Source organism: Lepus europaeus, chromosome 3 (assembly GCF_033115175.1).
Source record: "Lepus europaeus isolate LE1 chromosome 3, mLepTim1.pri, whole genome shotgun sequence".
NCBI classification, from domain to species: Eukaryota; Metazoa; Chordata; class Mammalia; order Lagomorpha; family Leporidae; genus Lepus; species Lepus europaeus.
In genome coordinates, this window is record NC_084829.1 from 132,452,219 (window position 1) to 132,468,995 (window position 16,777).

General features: G+C 39.7%; 1 pseudogene; it reads left to right on the top strand.

The window, feature by feature from the left end:
- The first annotated feature begins 1,743 nt into the window (after positions 1 to 1,743).
- Positions 1,744 to 3,223, top strand: LOC133756661 (tigger transposable element-derived protein 1-like; annotated as a pseudogene).
- Positions 3,224 to 16,777: the final 13,554 nt, after the last annotated feature.

Below are 16,777 nucleotides of genomic sequence, written 5' to 3' on the forward strand. Positions count from 1 at the left end.
GGGCCCTCTACCACATGTTTGGTCTGTGCATATGCTGGCAGTTGGTCGAACTCTGCGAGTTTGCTTTCTTTGAATAAATTCCTTCTGGCTACAAGTTCGTATTTTGTCTCCTATCTGTTCTGCACCCTTTTCCTTACATTGGTGCCCATTTGAAGAGAAGTCAATCTGTGCTCTTTTTCTTACACCTTCCACTCAAATCTGACCCTGGAATCCCTTACTAAGCCAGTCCTAGCCTCTCCCCTCTGACCCACACAGACCTGTGGCCCTGCCTTCCTGTTGACAAAATGTGCCCATGCTCTGTGGTATTTTCTTCCTAGGCTTCTAGTGTTTTCCTGGAATTTTTCAAATCAAAATTCAGTTTCCTAGAAGGCAGAAAGTTGAGCCAAAGCAGGAAGAAAGGACTGCTGGTGGGGTGATGTGCAAAAGGAGAGTGGGAGACCAATGTTATAGGCACATCCTGGGGTGCATCGTACCTCACTTGTTCTCTAATCTTTGCTTTAATTTTTATTTATTTATTTTATTTCTTTGAAAGAGAGAACCAGAGCATAAAGTGAGAAATTTTCCATCTTTTGGTTCACTTCCCAAATGCCAGCTACAACCAGGGCTGGGCCAGACAGAAGTCAGGAGATTGGAACTCCATTGGTGTCTCCTACATGGGATGCAGGGATACAAGTACTTGAGCCACCACGTGCTGCTTCCCAGTGTGTGGAAGCTGAAATCAGAAGTGGAATAGGACTTGAACAAGGAACTCTGTTATGGAATGCGGACGTCTTAATTTGCATCTTAATTGCTACACCAAATGCCTGCCCCTTGCTCCATAACCTTATGCAAGTCTCCTTCCTACTTGCTCTGATGATTTTTTTTTTTTTTGCTCTAAAATTGGGGGCTAGAGTGCGGTTTGGGATTATTGTGAGGAGGTACATGGGTAATAGGCATTCAGGGTGGTTCCCTGGTAGAAATTCGGAGTTGGGAAGTGCCTGTGCATGATAATTCTTCTTTTGCGCAAGACAAAGACCATCTCTTTGAGGCTGTTTCCCCACAACACTATTACCCATGGACTACCTAAATACTCTGTTCCAAGCCTTTAGTTCTGGACTGGTGGTATGGTGCCTCTCAGTGTACCAGAGAGGACTCAAAATTCAAATATGCTTGGAAAATGCTGTGAGCTGAGGCTGACTCAGGGCACGTGGGGATTGACAAGGTTCAGGTGCAGTTGTTACCCTGGACAAGTTACTTAACTGCTCTGCTTCCATCTTTCTCATCCTTACAATGAGGTGAATAATAATTTGTTTCTCCTTTTGTCTTTGTGAGCACTAAATTAGGTGTCCTATGGCAAACACTTTGAAAAAAATACCCGACATATCACATGTGCTCAGTAAATGGTAACAAGTGTCATTATTTTTGGCTGTTATGAACTTGCCTATGCAAGATAACAAACACAACTGAAAAAAGTGTTGTGTGTTCCGGCTGCTCCAGCGGCTAGCCTCATCCTATTCTCCATCACATTCCTATCCCCTGACACCTAAAAATGTTGAAATTGTGTTAATGATGCTAAAGTGGTCTCTGGGTGTTCAAGTAAAAACTTGGATTCCCACTTTCCTCATTTCACATAAAAAGCTAGAATGATTAAGTTTAGTGAGAAAGGCATGCTGAAAGCCAAGACAGGCCAAAAGCTAAACCCTTTCCATCAAATAGCCAAGTTGTGAAGGCAAAGGAAATTAAAAGTGCTACTTCAGAGAACACATGAACTGCCTTATGTCGGTTGTTGAGAAAGTTTTAGTGGACTGGGTGGAAGACCAAACCAGCCATGGTATTCCCTTACATCAAAGCCTAATCCAGAGCAAGGTGATAACACTCCTAACCTGAGAGAGCAGGGGAAGACAAGTTTGAAGCTCGAGGAGTTAGGTTCATGGGTTGTAAGGAAAGAAGCTTCCCCATAACATAAAAGAGCATGGTGAAATAGGAAGTGCCGTAGAAACTTCAGTAAGTTATCCAGAAGATCCAACTGAGGGCACTGATGAAGGTGGATACACTAACAATGGGGTCTCAGTGTAGACAAAACAACCTTCTCCTGGAAGAAGATGCCATCCAGCACCTCCATAGCTATGGAAAGTCAATGTCTGGCTTCAAAACTTCAACAGACAGACAGACTCTCTTATTGGGGGCTAATGCTGCTGTGATTTTATGTTGAAGCCCACGTTTTAGCATTCTGAAAATCCTAGGACTGGTAAGAATGACACTAAATCCACTCTGCCCATGCTCTATAAATAAATTGATGAATCTCAAATTGTAGCACAACTATTTACAACATGGTCCATTGAGTATTTTAAGCCTACTGTGGACACCTACGTATGAGAAAATAAAGAGATTCTTTTCAAAATGTTACTCCTCATTTATAGTGCACTTTGTCATCCAAGGATTCTGATGGAAATGAAGAAGGGGATTGATGTTGTTTTCATGCCCCCTAACTAGCCTACATTCTGCAGCTCACAGATCAAAGAGCAATGTCAACTTTCAAATCTTGTTATTTAGGAAATACATTCCCTAAGCCTAGAGCTGCCATAGATAGTGGTTCCTCTCATGAATATGGAAAAAGCACGTTGGAAATCTTCTGGAAAGAATTCAGCATTCTAGATGCAATTAAGAAAATTCATGATTCATACAAAAAGGTCAAAACATTAGCAGGGGTTGGGAAAAACATGATTCTAAGCTTCGTGGATGACTTTGAGGTGTTCATGATTGCAGATGTAGTGGAAACAGCAAGAGAACGAGAAGTAGAAGTGGAGCCTGAACATGTCACTCAATTGTTCTGGTGATACAACTTGAATTTTCAAAGAGTTGCTTCTCATGGATGAGCAGAGAGTGGTTTCCTGACATGAAATCTACTCATGGTGAAGACACTGAATCTGTTGAAATGACAGAAAAGAGCTTAGAATGTTAAATAAACTTAGTTGATGGAGCAGCAGGGTTTGGGAGAACTGGCTTCAATTTTGAAAGGAGTTCTACTGTGGGTGAAAGGCTATCCAAAAGTATTTCACGCTACAGAGAAACCTTTTAAGAAGGGAAGAGTCAATTGAAGCAGCCAACGTCATTGTTGTCTCATTTTGAGAAATGCCACAGCCACACCAAACGTCAGCCTAGGGTGAAGCTCAGGTCAGTCATGAACACTGAGCACTTCTATTTTCCTTCAAGAATTTTTCCTTTGCCTTCACAGCTTGGCTAAGTGATGCAAGAGGCTTAGCTTTTAGCATGCTTTCTTGACTTTCAGCCTGCTTTCTTCACAGAGCTTAGGGCAATTATATAACATCAGTCATCCTGGTCAGGCATCAGCCATAAACATGGGGGCAAGACCTTCCACTAGCAAAATGATCACAACTTACTGGGGGCCCAGGTGATCATTAGCATTTTTAGTAATAAATTATTTTTAATTAAAATACGTGCATTAGTTTCTCAGACATAATGCTTTGGAACACTTGATTAAGTGGAGAGTAAACATTTATATGCAGTAGGAAACCAATAAATTCTTGTGACTCACTTTAATGCAGCATTTTTTGTATTGTGGTGGTCTGGAACAGAACCTATGGTTTCCCTAATAAAGTTGTGTTATGTTAGATTGTGCCTTAAGTTTAACTTAAAAGTTCTCACATTGATGAAGCAAAATTTTGTGGGTATTTTATTTTGCAGAATCCCAATTTTCCCGGAATTAGTCTGTTAACATCAAGATCTCAGTGACTCTGAAAAAGCCTCAGAAAAGTTAACTCAGGTCGCTAGAGTTGAAGTCAGTGTCATCCACTGAGTTCTGAAAATTGTGTGTGGACACAATTATATGAAAAAGGATGCTTCTCATAGCAGATGTCTGTGATCTGAAATTACCACCTTCTATAACCATTCACAAGACAGAACTGTGCTTCCTTGTCTGGCTACACCATGCAGGCGGTCTTATATTACATTTTTACTTATATTTTACAGACGACAAAATAGGAAGATTAGTCATAGAAGGATGTCTCCTTTTGGGAAAAACTTGAACATGTAGCTTATTTTCAGACAATTTTATTTTGCGAACAAATTCATTGAAAAAGAACAAGCTGTTATCTGCTTCATTAATCAATAGGATTCTTAAAAATAAAAATAAACCTTTATCTTTCAATGTAATAAGTTTCCTTCATGTGCATATGATTATTAATTTTCACTATTTACTTAGCTAAGCCATCGATTTCATAAGAAAGATTACATCTGAATTATAGTTGGAAGATCGTATAATGTGAAGTTTTCTATTAATTAAACAATATTCAGCAAAACCAATATAGTTCTATTGTGCCAGATAACTGCTAAACATTCATATTCTTGAAATGGAGAATTTAATTAAGCAGTATTTCTCACAAATGGCCATGACTAATCAATTTGAGTCAGTTTTATTGTTGGTTTAATTATCTAGAAATACTTGGACACATCTTGTTCTCAGTGTATTTTACTAACATAAACAAGATAATGTGAAGGAAATAGTATTTGGATTCAAAATCAATTATTTATTACAAGTTTTGTTCAAAAGTCTGTTGTAAGATGAAATTCCTTGATGTTCTTAGGTAATACTAATATAAAATGAGAAATTTCATCATCATCGCATTTGAGATTTCTAGGCAGAACCTTAAATGCCACCCATCCATATGATCACATTCAAGTCCTTCTAGTCTTATTTTTATTGCTTTACAAGACAAATTTGTTACTTTTACCTGGTGACAGAACTACCACAAGAGGGCACTATGCTCCTAAATCACTCAAAAAGACGCTAAAATTCACACAGGGAAGAGCACTGTCTTGGCTAACCCCAGAAGAAACTAGCTTTTGTAAAATGAACGTTTTCACGCGTTTGCTGTATTTAGATGAAGACGAAACACATAAACCATTATGAGCCAATTATTAAAAAGCCAAGAAAACACATGCAACAACTATGCGTTTGTCAGCACTACAAGTCATTTCTTATTCTTGCCACAAGATGGCGCCTCTTACTTAATTATAACTCCGCTGCTAACACCCAGCCAAATGACAAATTTCTTTTTCAAAATTTAGGACTGTGTATCAGTTCTGTCATTTTGAAAATAGAATATCTCTTACAAGCTTTACTTGGAAATACTACAATGGTTGTGTTATCTTTCTTTTTCATCTACTGATTAAAATTTGCCACTTTTAATATGTTCCTGTTAAAGTTGATCAAATGTTAGAGTAATGAAATGAAGTTTTTCCAGCATATCTGAAGGATTTTTACCATTCTCTGAGCAGAGATTCCATCATATGTAGATAATGCTGATTTTCACATTGTCATGAAGTTCTGCTAGGTTAAAGCTCTCTCTACAAAACCTTTAGCTTTATTTTAAACAAATCCATCAGTAATAATTCATCCATCCAAACTCTGAAAAATAATGTAAAATTATTTTGGGTGGGATCCAACATTGTCACATAGTAGGTAAATCTGCCACCTGCAATGCTGGCATCCCATATGTGCACTGTTTCGTGTCCCAGCTGCTCTGCTTCCAATCCAACTCCCTGCTAGTGGCCTGGGAAAAGCTGCAGAAAATGGCCCAAAGTCTTGGACTCTACTGCAAATGTGGTGGACTCAAATAAAACTCCTGGATCCTGGTTTTGGACTGGCCCTGCCCTGGCCATTACAGCCATCTGAGCAGTGAACCAGAAGGTAGAAAAGTCCCATTCTCTCTCTCCCTTCCTCCCTCTTTATCTCTGTCTTCACCCCTTGCTCTGTAACTTTCAAATAAATAAATAAATATTTTAAGAATTACAGACCAATATCCCTGATGAACATAGATGCAAAAATCCTCAATAAAATTCTGGCCAAGAGAATGCTACAACACATCAGAAAGATCATCCACACAGACCAAGTGGGATTTATCCCTGGTATGCAGGGATGGTTCAATGTTCGCAAAACAATCAACATGAGACACCACATTAACAGACTGCAGAAGAAAAACCATATGATTCTCTCAATAGATGCAGATAAAGCATTTGATAAAATACAACACCCTTTCATGATGAAAACTCTAAACAAATTGGGTATGGAAGGAACATTCCTCAATACAATCAAAGCAATTTATGAAAAACCCACAGCCAGATTCCTATTGAATGGGGAAAAGTTGCAAGCATTTCCACTGAGATCTGGTACTAGACAGGGATGCCCACTCTCACCACTGCTATTCCATATAGTACTGGAAGTTTTAGCCAGAGCCATTAGGCAAGAAAAAGAAATTAAAGGGATACAAATTGGGAAGGAAGAACTCAAACTATCCCTCTTTGCAGATGATATGATTCTTTATTTAGGGGACCCAAAGAACTCTACTAAGAGACTACTGGAACTCATCGAAGAGTTTGGCAAAGTAGCAGGATATAAAATCAGTGCACAAAAATCAACAGCCTTTGTATACACAGGCAATGCCATGGTGGAGAAAAAAACTGCTAAGATCAATCCCATTCACAATAGCCACAAAACAATCAAATACCTTGAAATAAACGTAACCAAGGACATTAAAGATCTCTACGATGAGAATTACAAAAGCTTAAAGAAAGAAATAGAAGAGGATGCCAAAAAATGAAAAATCTTCCATGATCATGGGTTGGAAGAATCAACATCATCAAAATGTCCACTCTCCCAAAAGCAATTTATAGATTCAATGCGATACCAATCAAAACACCAAAGACATTCTTCTAAGATCTTGAAAAAATGATGCTGAAATTCATATGGAGACACAGGAGACCTTGAATAACCAAAGCAATCTTGTACAACAAAAACAAAGACGGAGGCATCACAATACCAGATTTCAGGACATACTACAGGGCAGTTGTTATCAAAACAGCATGGTACTGGTACAGAAACAGATGGATAGACCAATGGAACAGAATAGAAACACCAGAAATCAATCCAAACATCTACAGACAACTTAGATTTGATCAAGGATCTAAAATCAATTCCTGGAGCAAGGACAGTCTATTCAATAAATGGTCCTGGGAAAATTGGATTTCCATATGCAGAAGCTTGAAGCAAGACCCTTACCTTTCACCTTACACAAAAATCCACTCAACATGGATTAAAGATCTAAATCTACAACCTGACACCATCAAATTATTAGAGAGCATTGGAGAAACCCTGCAAGATATAGGTACAGGCAAAGACTTCTTGGAAAAGACCCCAGAGGCAGGCAGTCAAAGCCAGAATTAACAACTGGGATTACATCAAATTGATAAGTTTCTGTACTTCAAAAGAAACAGTCAGGAAAGTGAAGAAACAACCGACAGAATGGCAAACAATATTTGAAAACTATACAACAGATAAATGATTAATAACCAGAATCTACAAAGAGATCAAGAAACTCCACAACAACCAAACAACCCACTTAAGAGATGGGCCAAGGACCTCAATAGACATTTTTTCAAAGAGGAAATCCAAATGGCCAACAGACACATGAAAAAAATATCAGGATCACTAGCAACCAGAGAAATGCAAATCAAAACCACAATGAGGTGTCACCTCACCCCGGTTAGAATGGCTCACATACAGATATCAACTAACAACAGATGCTGGCGAGGATGTGGGGAAAAATGGACACTAACCCACTGTTGGTGGGAATGCAAACTGGTTAAGCCACTATGGAAGACATTTTGAAGGTTCTTCAGAAACCTGAATATAACCCCACCATACAACCCAGCCATCCCACTCCTTGGAATTTACCCAAAGGAAATTAAATTGGCAAACAAAAAAAGCTGTCTGCACCTTAACATTTATTGCAGCTCAATTCACAATATCTAAGACCTGGAATCAACCTAAATGCCCATCAACAGTAGACTGGATAAAGAAATTATGGGACATGTACTCTATAGAATACTATACAGCAGTAAAAAACAATGAAACCCGGTCATTTGCAACAAAATGGAGGGATCTGGAAAACATCATGCTAAGTGAAATAAGCCAGTCCCAAAGGGACAAATATCATATGTTCTCCCTGATCAGTGACAACTAACCGAGAACCAAAAAGGAAACCTGTTAAAGTGAAATGGACATTATGAGAAACAGTGACTTGATCAGCCCTTGTCCTGACTGTTGATGTACAATGTAATACTTTATTCTTTTAGTATTTTTTTTATTCTATACTATTGGTTGAGCTCTGTAATTAACACACAATTATTTTTAGGTGTTTAAATTTTAACTGAAAAGTGATCCCTGTTAAATATAAGAGTGGGAAAAAGAGAGGGAGGAGATGTACAATTTGGGACATGCTCAATCGGACTTGCCCCAAATGGTGGAGTTAGAAACATGCCAGGGGATTCCAATTCAATCCCATCAAGGTGGCATGTACCAATGCCATCTCACTAGTCAAAGTGATCAGTTTCAGTTCACAACTGATCATAATGATAGGATTAATAGTCAAAGGGATCACACAAACAAGACTAGTGTCTGCTAATACTAACTGATAGAATTAAGAAGGGAGAGAACGCTCCATCATGGGAAGCGGGATATACTGCAGGCTCACAGAATGGCAGATGTCCTAAATAGCACTCTGGCCTCAGAATCAGCCCTTAAGGCATTGAGATCTGGCTGAAGAGCCCATGAGAGTATTTTAGGCATGGAAAGCCAAGACACTCTGGCAAAAAAACAAACAAACAAACAAACAAAAAACAACAACAAAAAAAAACAAACTTGAATGAAAGATTTCTGTGAGTGAGATCCCAGTGGAAAGAATGGGGCCATCAAAGAAGGAGGTACCTTTCTCTGAAGGGAAGAGAGAACTTCCACTTTGACTATGACCTTGTCTAAATAATATCGGAGTCAGTGAACTCCAAAGGCTTCCATAGCCTTGGCAACTCATGACAAGAGCCTAGGGTGATTACTGATGCCATAAACAAGAGTGTGAATTTGTTAAGTCAACAACAGGAATCACTGTGCATTTACTCCTCATGTGGGATCTCTGTCCTTAATATGGTATACAATGTGAATTAATGCTGTAACTAGTACTCAAACAGTACTTTACACTTTGTGTTTCTGTGTGGGTGCAAACTGTTGAAATCTTTACTTAATATATACTAAATTGATCTTCTGTATATAAAGAGAATTGAAAATGAATCTTGATGTGAATGGCATGGGAGAAGGAGCAGGAGATGGGATGGTTGCAGGTGGGAGGGAACTTATTGGGGGAAAAAGCCACTGTAATCCATAAGCTGTACTTTGGAAATTTATATTTGTTAAATAAAAATTTAAAAAAATAAAAAAATATTTTTGGAACAATGTATTTCATTACTTTTTACAAGTAAGATTTGTATTTATTTATTTATTTAAGAGGTTGATAGGTAGACCCAGGTCTCCCACATGGCTGACAGGGACCCAACTACTCAAGACACCTCTACTGCCTCCCAGAGTCTGCATTAGTGGAGGACTCAAGTGCACACACTGATATGGGACATGAGAGTTTTAACACGTTGGCAAATGCAAATATTGCAATTAAATTTTCAATTATGCTTGATGAGTTCAGTAGAATAATTTGTTAGTTTATAATTTTTGCTTTTATTTTGCAATTTTGACTTGCACAGTCCACAATGAACATTCTCAAGCTTTGTTTACCAATGGCTGTGTTGTAGCACCTTAAGCCTTGGTTTCCCTTCTTCATGTAAGGGAAAGAAGAGAGCAGCAGGGTTTATATAAGCAGTGTCCATGGATTTATATAAGAAATACAGACTGATCTTATTGTTAATAACAACAGTGATGAGTATTTTTAAAGAACCTCTATAGGGCTTCAGTGAACCAAGCGCAGATGCTCTTGTCCACCCATGAGACTGCGTTTTATTCAGTAGGTGTGAGGTTGGGATTGAGAACCTTTATTTTTAGAAAATGTCCCAGGTGATTCTGACTCATATCCAGGTTTTACAGTCACTGACAAGAAAACCATGAGAAAAGACCAAATGACAGACAGTGACAACTTGAATTAAACCCATAGCAGTGAGGAGGACAGAAAGTATTAAGATAGGGACAGCTTGTGGGGATGGATGGATAACGTCTATCATGAGCTCAAATGTTAGAGTGCGAGATGAGATGATGGTAGTGACAGTTCACCAAAAGAGGAACAGGAACATGGAATTTTTGGAGCAAGCTGAGTTACATTAGAAATATAATAAAATCAAAATGAATAAGTATCCCCAAATTGCTTCTCTAGTCCTGTTTGAAGGTCAGGAATTATCAGAACGCAAACAATGCTGAGTCCCAAGAAGAAATTGAAACCCTGGTGAACACCAGCGCTTAAGATGGAAGCTCCTGAGTCACATAAATGCATATGTCAGGAACAGACCAGAATTTTTCTAATTAAAAAAATGAAATTTTTGGCCAGCGCCGTGGCTCAACAGGCTAATCCTCCGCCTAGCGGCGCCGGCACATCGGGTTCTAGTCCCGGTCAGGGCGCCGGATTCTGTCCCGGTTGCCCCTCTTCCAGGCCAGCTCTCTGCTGTGGCCCGGGAGTGCAGTGGAGGATGGCCCAAGTGGTTGGGTCCTGCACCCCATGGGAGACCAGGATAAGCAACTAGCCCCTGCCTTCGGAACAGCGCGGTGCACCGGCCGCAGCGCGCCTACCGCGGCGGCCATTGGAGGGTGAACCAACTGCAAAAGGAAGACCTTTCTCTCTGTCTCTCTCTCTCACTGTCCACTCTGCCTGTCAAAAAGTAAAAGGAAAAAAAAATGAAATTTTTAACTAAGTCTTATGTTCTATAATTTGGACAAAGACCCCTTTGTTTCCATTTTTTTAAAATCAAGAGTGTGATTTACAAGACATTCTTATTTGCCAAAGTTACTATGCCTGAAGGTCACTCTAGGCTGGGAATAGTGCTAGTGCTGTTTCCAACAGGTAAGGTGGAAAGCTCACAATCCACTGGGCATCAGTTAAGGTACTCAGAAGCAGAAGGGGAGAATATTTTTGAAGATTTATTTTTTATTTATTAGAAAATCAGAGTTACAGAGAGAGAGAAAGACACACAGAAAGAGTAAAAGAGATTTTCCATTCATTGGTTCACTTAACAAAAGACTGCAACAGCACAGGCTGTGCTAGACTGAAGCTAGAAGCCCACAGCTTCTTCCAGGTCTTCCATGTGGGTGCAGGGGCCCAAGCTCTTGGACCATCTTCAGCTGCTTTCCCAGATGCATTAGCAGGGAGGTGGATAGGAAGTGGAGCAGTCAGATCTTGAATTGGCACCCATATAGGATGTCGGTGTCATAAGCAATGGCTTAACCTGCTACACCACAATGCTGGCCCTAACAGAGGGAAAAATATTAACCCTAGACTAGATACTGCTCTGATTCTATCACCAAAACTTGCACGTGAGTGCAGGGACCCAAGCACTTGGGTCATCTTCTACTGCTTTCCCAAGATATTAACAGAGAGCTGGATTGGAAGTGGGGCAACTGGGATTTGAACTGGTGCCCATTTGGGATGCCTGCACCTCAGGCAGAGTCTTAACATACTATGTCACAGAACTAGCCCCTAATTCTTAAAATACAGAAAGCAAAGTTTTAAAAATGTCTGACATTCAATAAGAACTTTCTGCAAAATGTCATGCAAATAAATTAGAAAATCCAGTCCATAATGAGGGAAATAGTCAATCAGCTCAAATTCATCTAAAGTTATCAATGACAGAAGTAGCAGACTTGTTATTATATATAAGTACCATAGAAGTTGTAGATTTATTATTTAGCCACATAAAGGGACTTCAAAAAGTGTGTGGGAAATGGAATTAAAGAAAAGGTGAATTTTTCATAATTTTGAAGACCCATATATTCAAAACACTAATAGTAATATTGAGCATGTTAAGTAAAGGCAAAGAGAGTATAAAAAACTCAGTTCAAATGTCTAGAGATAAACATTATAATATCTGATGAAAAATGCACAGAATGATAATAATAGTACACAAGGTATTGCTGAAGGAAAAGTCAAATTTAAAGATGCAACAAGAGAAGCTATACAAAGTGAAATATAGTGAGGAAAAAAAGAAACTGCACTGGAAACAAGATAGAACACTGATTTATTTTGGACAATTATCAAGGGGCCAAATATACTAGTACAGACAGTCCTGGACTTATGATGGCTCAGTTTTCAATGTTTTTATTTTACAATGATGTGAAAGCAATTTACATTCAGCAGAAGCCATACTTTGAATGGTAGAGTGATGAGAGAGAGAGAGAAAGAGAGAGAGAAGAAAAGGAGGAGTACAAAAGCAAGTTACTTAAATATAAGGATAGAAATTGATTAAAAGTAAAAGAATGAAAAAATATGTATCAATAACATATATCAACTGAGTAAATAAAAATGATCTCCCTATGAACAAGCATCTGTCTATTCATAAGAGAAGGACAGATGGAAAGAAAGCTTTATTCTGTAGGGTATAATTATAAATATACCAATAAACCAAATTGGTAAGTGGGAGAGCTGATATCAGTTGCAGTATTTACATTTTAGATGACCAGACATCAAGGGAAGTTGAGTGACTGTTGGGATGTTGGATCAGCCTTAACAACTCGGAGTGGCTCCCACAGCTCACAGTTGAAATGAGTCACAGTACAAGAAAGGAAGTACCGAGAACTCAACCAAATAGAGGGTAATTGCAATTTCTATCCTCATTATGACTGCGCCCGACTCCAACCTAGAGCAAAGCAAATGCTGCAATTTATGTCTCCTTGTTTCCATCCTGAAGTTAAAGATCCTAAACATCTTACATTTTCCACTGAAGATAAGTCACAGTTCTAATAAATTATTTATCTCCATGATTTTTCCAGCAAATACATAGTGAATTGTTTCATTATATTATTTTTTTCATTTGTCTTTTATATTGGAATAGTACAAGACTCACAGGAAGTTGGGAAATGAATATAAATAGTTTCTATATACTCCTCACCCAGCCTCCTCTAATGATATCATCCTATATAATATTAGTCATGTATATTATCAAAGCCAATGAACTGGCATTGGTTCAATACAATTAACTAAACTACAGATAATACTTAGACTTTATCAGTATTTGCTGTACTGTAAGTCATGGTTTTATGAAAAAAATTTTTTTGACAGGCAGAGTGGACAGTGAGAGAGAGAGACAGAGAGAAAGGTCTTCCTATTGCCGTTGGTTCACCCTCCAATGGCCGCCGCAGCTGGCGCACTGCAGCCGGCGCACCGCGCTGATCCGAAGGCAGGAGCCAGGTGCTTCTCCTGGTCTCCCATGGGGTGCAGGGCCCAAGCACTTGGGCCATCCTCCACTGCACTCCCGGGCCACAGCCAGAGAGCTGGCCTGGAAGAGGAGCAACCGGGACAGAATCCAGCGCCCCGACCGGGACTAGAACCCAGTTTGCCGGTGCCGCAAGGCAGAGGATTAGCCTAGTGAGCCGTGGCGCCGGCCGGTTTTATGAAAATTTTGTCATCTGTATGTTCTCATTAACTAGCACCACAATCTGGATACAGAACTCTCTCACCACCACAAAGAAACTTCAGTTTACCCCATTATAGTCAAAGCCTAGCTCAAATCTCATCTCACCCCTGAGATAGGTGCTCCATCACTGCATTTGCATCTCTGTGATAATGTGTAAATGGAAGCATACATTCTGTAACCTCTCAAGATTGCCTTTTCGCTCACAATCATGCCATTGAGGATTACACCAGGTTTTATGTCTATCGATGGTTCATTTATTTTTATTGCGGTACTATTTAATTGGTTGCATGGGCCTGGTTAATCCATTCATCCATTGAAGGACATTTAAGTTGTTTCCAGCTTTTACCTATCATTTTAGCTTCTATGAGCATTCATGTAGGTTTTTACATGAAGCTAATGTTTCATGTCTTAGGTGTAAATATCTAGGAGTGTGATGGCTGAGTTGTATGCTTAAATATAAATAATTCAGTCAACTTTCTTCTAAATGGCTGTACCATTTCATATTCCCACCAAAAATGTATAAAAAATATATTCATCCTTTACATCCTTTACATCCTATAAGCATGTCTTCAGAAACTAAAAAAAATTAGCTATTCTAATATTTTATATACATCTATATATGTAGTATATATTTGTGTGATTTTTATTACATTTCTTTTCAGCTAGAGTGTCCGTTCTAAAATGTCAGGAAGTGTGTCCTATTGATGTTCTGGCAAAGTCGATTGCTCAATAAATATGTGCTTCCTAGCTGAGAAGATGAAAGAACGAATAAAGAAATGAAGGGAGAACTGAAATATTGAAGGGAGGAATAGGAAAGGACAAGGAAGAAAGGAGAAAGGATGAAGTCTGTGTGGGCTACAGATTTGGCTCAAACTCTAGGCTATTGTGTCTGCAAGTGTAGACTGCTGAACCCTCCAGTAATGAGCAGATGAGATACTGAGCATCTGCCCCCACAGTGACACATGTTTTTTGGTTTGTTTTTGTTTTTGTTTTTGTTTTGACAGGCAGAGTTAGACAGTGAGAGAGAGAGAGGCAAAGAGAAAGGTCTTCCTTCAGATGGTTCACCCCCTAAATGGTTGCCAATCCAAAGCCAGGAGCCAGGTGCTTCCTCCTGGTCTCCCATGCGGGTGCAGGGCCCAAGGACTTGGGCCATCTCCACTGCCTTCCCGGGCCATAGCAGAGAGCTGGACTGGAAGAGGAGCAATCGGGACAGAACCGGTACCCCAACCAGGATATCCAGGGTACCAGCACCACAGGCAGAGGATTAGCCTAGTGAGCCGCAGTGCTGGCCTTGCATATCTTTTTTTGACAGGCAGAGTCGATAGTGAGAGAGAGAGAGAGACAGAGAGAAAGGTCTTCCTTTTTGCCGTTGGTTCACCCTCCAATGGCCGCTGCGGCCGGCGCATCTCGCTGATCTGAAGGCAGGAGCCAGATGCTTCTCCTGGTCTCCCATGCAGGTGCAGGGCCCAAGTACTTGGGCCATCCTCCACTGCCTTCGCGGGCCATAGTAGAGAGCTGGCCTGGAAGAGGGGCAACCGGGATAGAATCCGGCGCCCCAACCGGGACTAGAACCCGGTGTGCCGGCGCTGCAAGGCGGAGGATTAGCCTGTTAAGCCACGGCGCCGGCCGGCCTAGCATATTTTTTAAAAGATTAAGTTCTATTTTATTTGGGCTATAAACTGTACCGCTGTAGATTATAGAAAAATAGAATGTTTGTTGGGAAAATAGAGCAGCAAATAAGGAATGGATCAGTGAGCCCAAGAGGAATGCCTGTGTCTGTTGGGATTTTGCAATTGCCAATGAATGGCTTGGCAACTTCAGAAAACTTGTTAGAGAAACCTGTAAAGTTAATTGTATGTCCTGGAGTTTGTTTTCTTGGGGAATGTTGCTCCATGACACTACAGCACAGTCAATGGATGTAGGGGATGAGAATACTGTATAACTCCTCTTGGTCTTCCAAATGCACACTCATGTATTAAAGACTGACAAGTTCTACAGGAAGCCCATTTAACTGTGCAGCCATTTCCCATGAGTTATTATTTATTTTGTTTTTTAAAAAGATTTTATTTATTTATTTGCGGGGTAGAGTCATAGACAGAGAGAGGGAGAAACAGAAAGAAAGGTCTTCCATCCACTGATTCACTCCTTAAAAGGCTGCAATGGCTGGAACTGAGCCGATCTGAAGCCAAGAGCTTCTTCCAGTCCACTTGGGCCATCTTCCACTGCTCTCCCCAGCCATAAGCAGAGAGTTGGATCAGAAGTGGAGCAGCCAGGACCCACACCATTTGGGATGCCTGTGCTGCAGGTGGAAGCATAGGCTACTATGCCACAGAGCTGGCCCCACGAGTATTATTTCCCATGGAACACAGTTCTGTCCTGAGATGTAAGATATGCTACAAATCTATTCAGTGGACCATTTGTCAGTCACAGAGTATCAGTTTAACTATGTTAGATTTGAATATAACATCAGTTAAGGTCTTCTAAAGCTTAGATGGTCAGAAAGATATAAACGAGGTTCATTGTCCCAATACCCTATGGAGAAAGCCTGATGCCTGATGATCAAGTAAACTTTTCATAAAGCTAAATGTATTCCATTTGAAGGGCTGACACTTTGAATCTTTGCATTTTCTGAGATAAAATGTTGGTGATAGAGGGTTTTAGTTTTCTCAGCTGAGTTTTATCACAAAACTATAACCTGCATAATGTTAGAGATAAAGTCTTGTTTTGCTGACAATTAAAAGCTCGACTTTCTGGTTCCAAGCCAAATAGACTTTCATTAAAATTTTTAAATTAAATAACAAGTAATCATCCTGGTTAGCATAACCCTATATTGGGCTGATAATTGTTTCTTAAATTTAGAGTTCTTGGAATTACAGGTCTAGATGAAAGTCAAGTTTGCTAAAACATACAGATAATATTGCTTCAATAGCCTTCTCATCCTGTGGGTGCCCAGAGATTACTCCTAGACCCTCTTGCATTTCACTGATGTCATGTGACTAGTCTTAGACAACAGAGCGCAAGTGGGAGTGATTTCTGTAGCTTCCTGTTTAGGTCTTTCTCCATTAGTAGACTGAATGCAGAGGACTGAAGGGCTCTAGGAATTATGGAGCCACATGATCCTGTGTGAGGAAAGGTAATTACCAAATGAACCACACACACAGAACTATAAATTGAAGATGAAGTAAAATTTATTGTGCCAAACCATTGAGATTTTGGAGTTTGTTTTAGAAGATAGTAACATATGTATCTACATTTATACATGGATACACAAAAACATACACCTTCATAGACATATAGTAGAAGCATGTGCACTAGAAATTTAAAA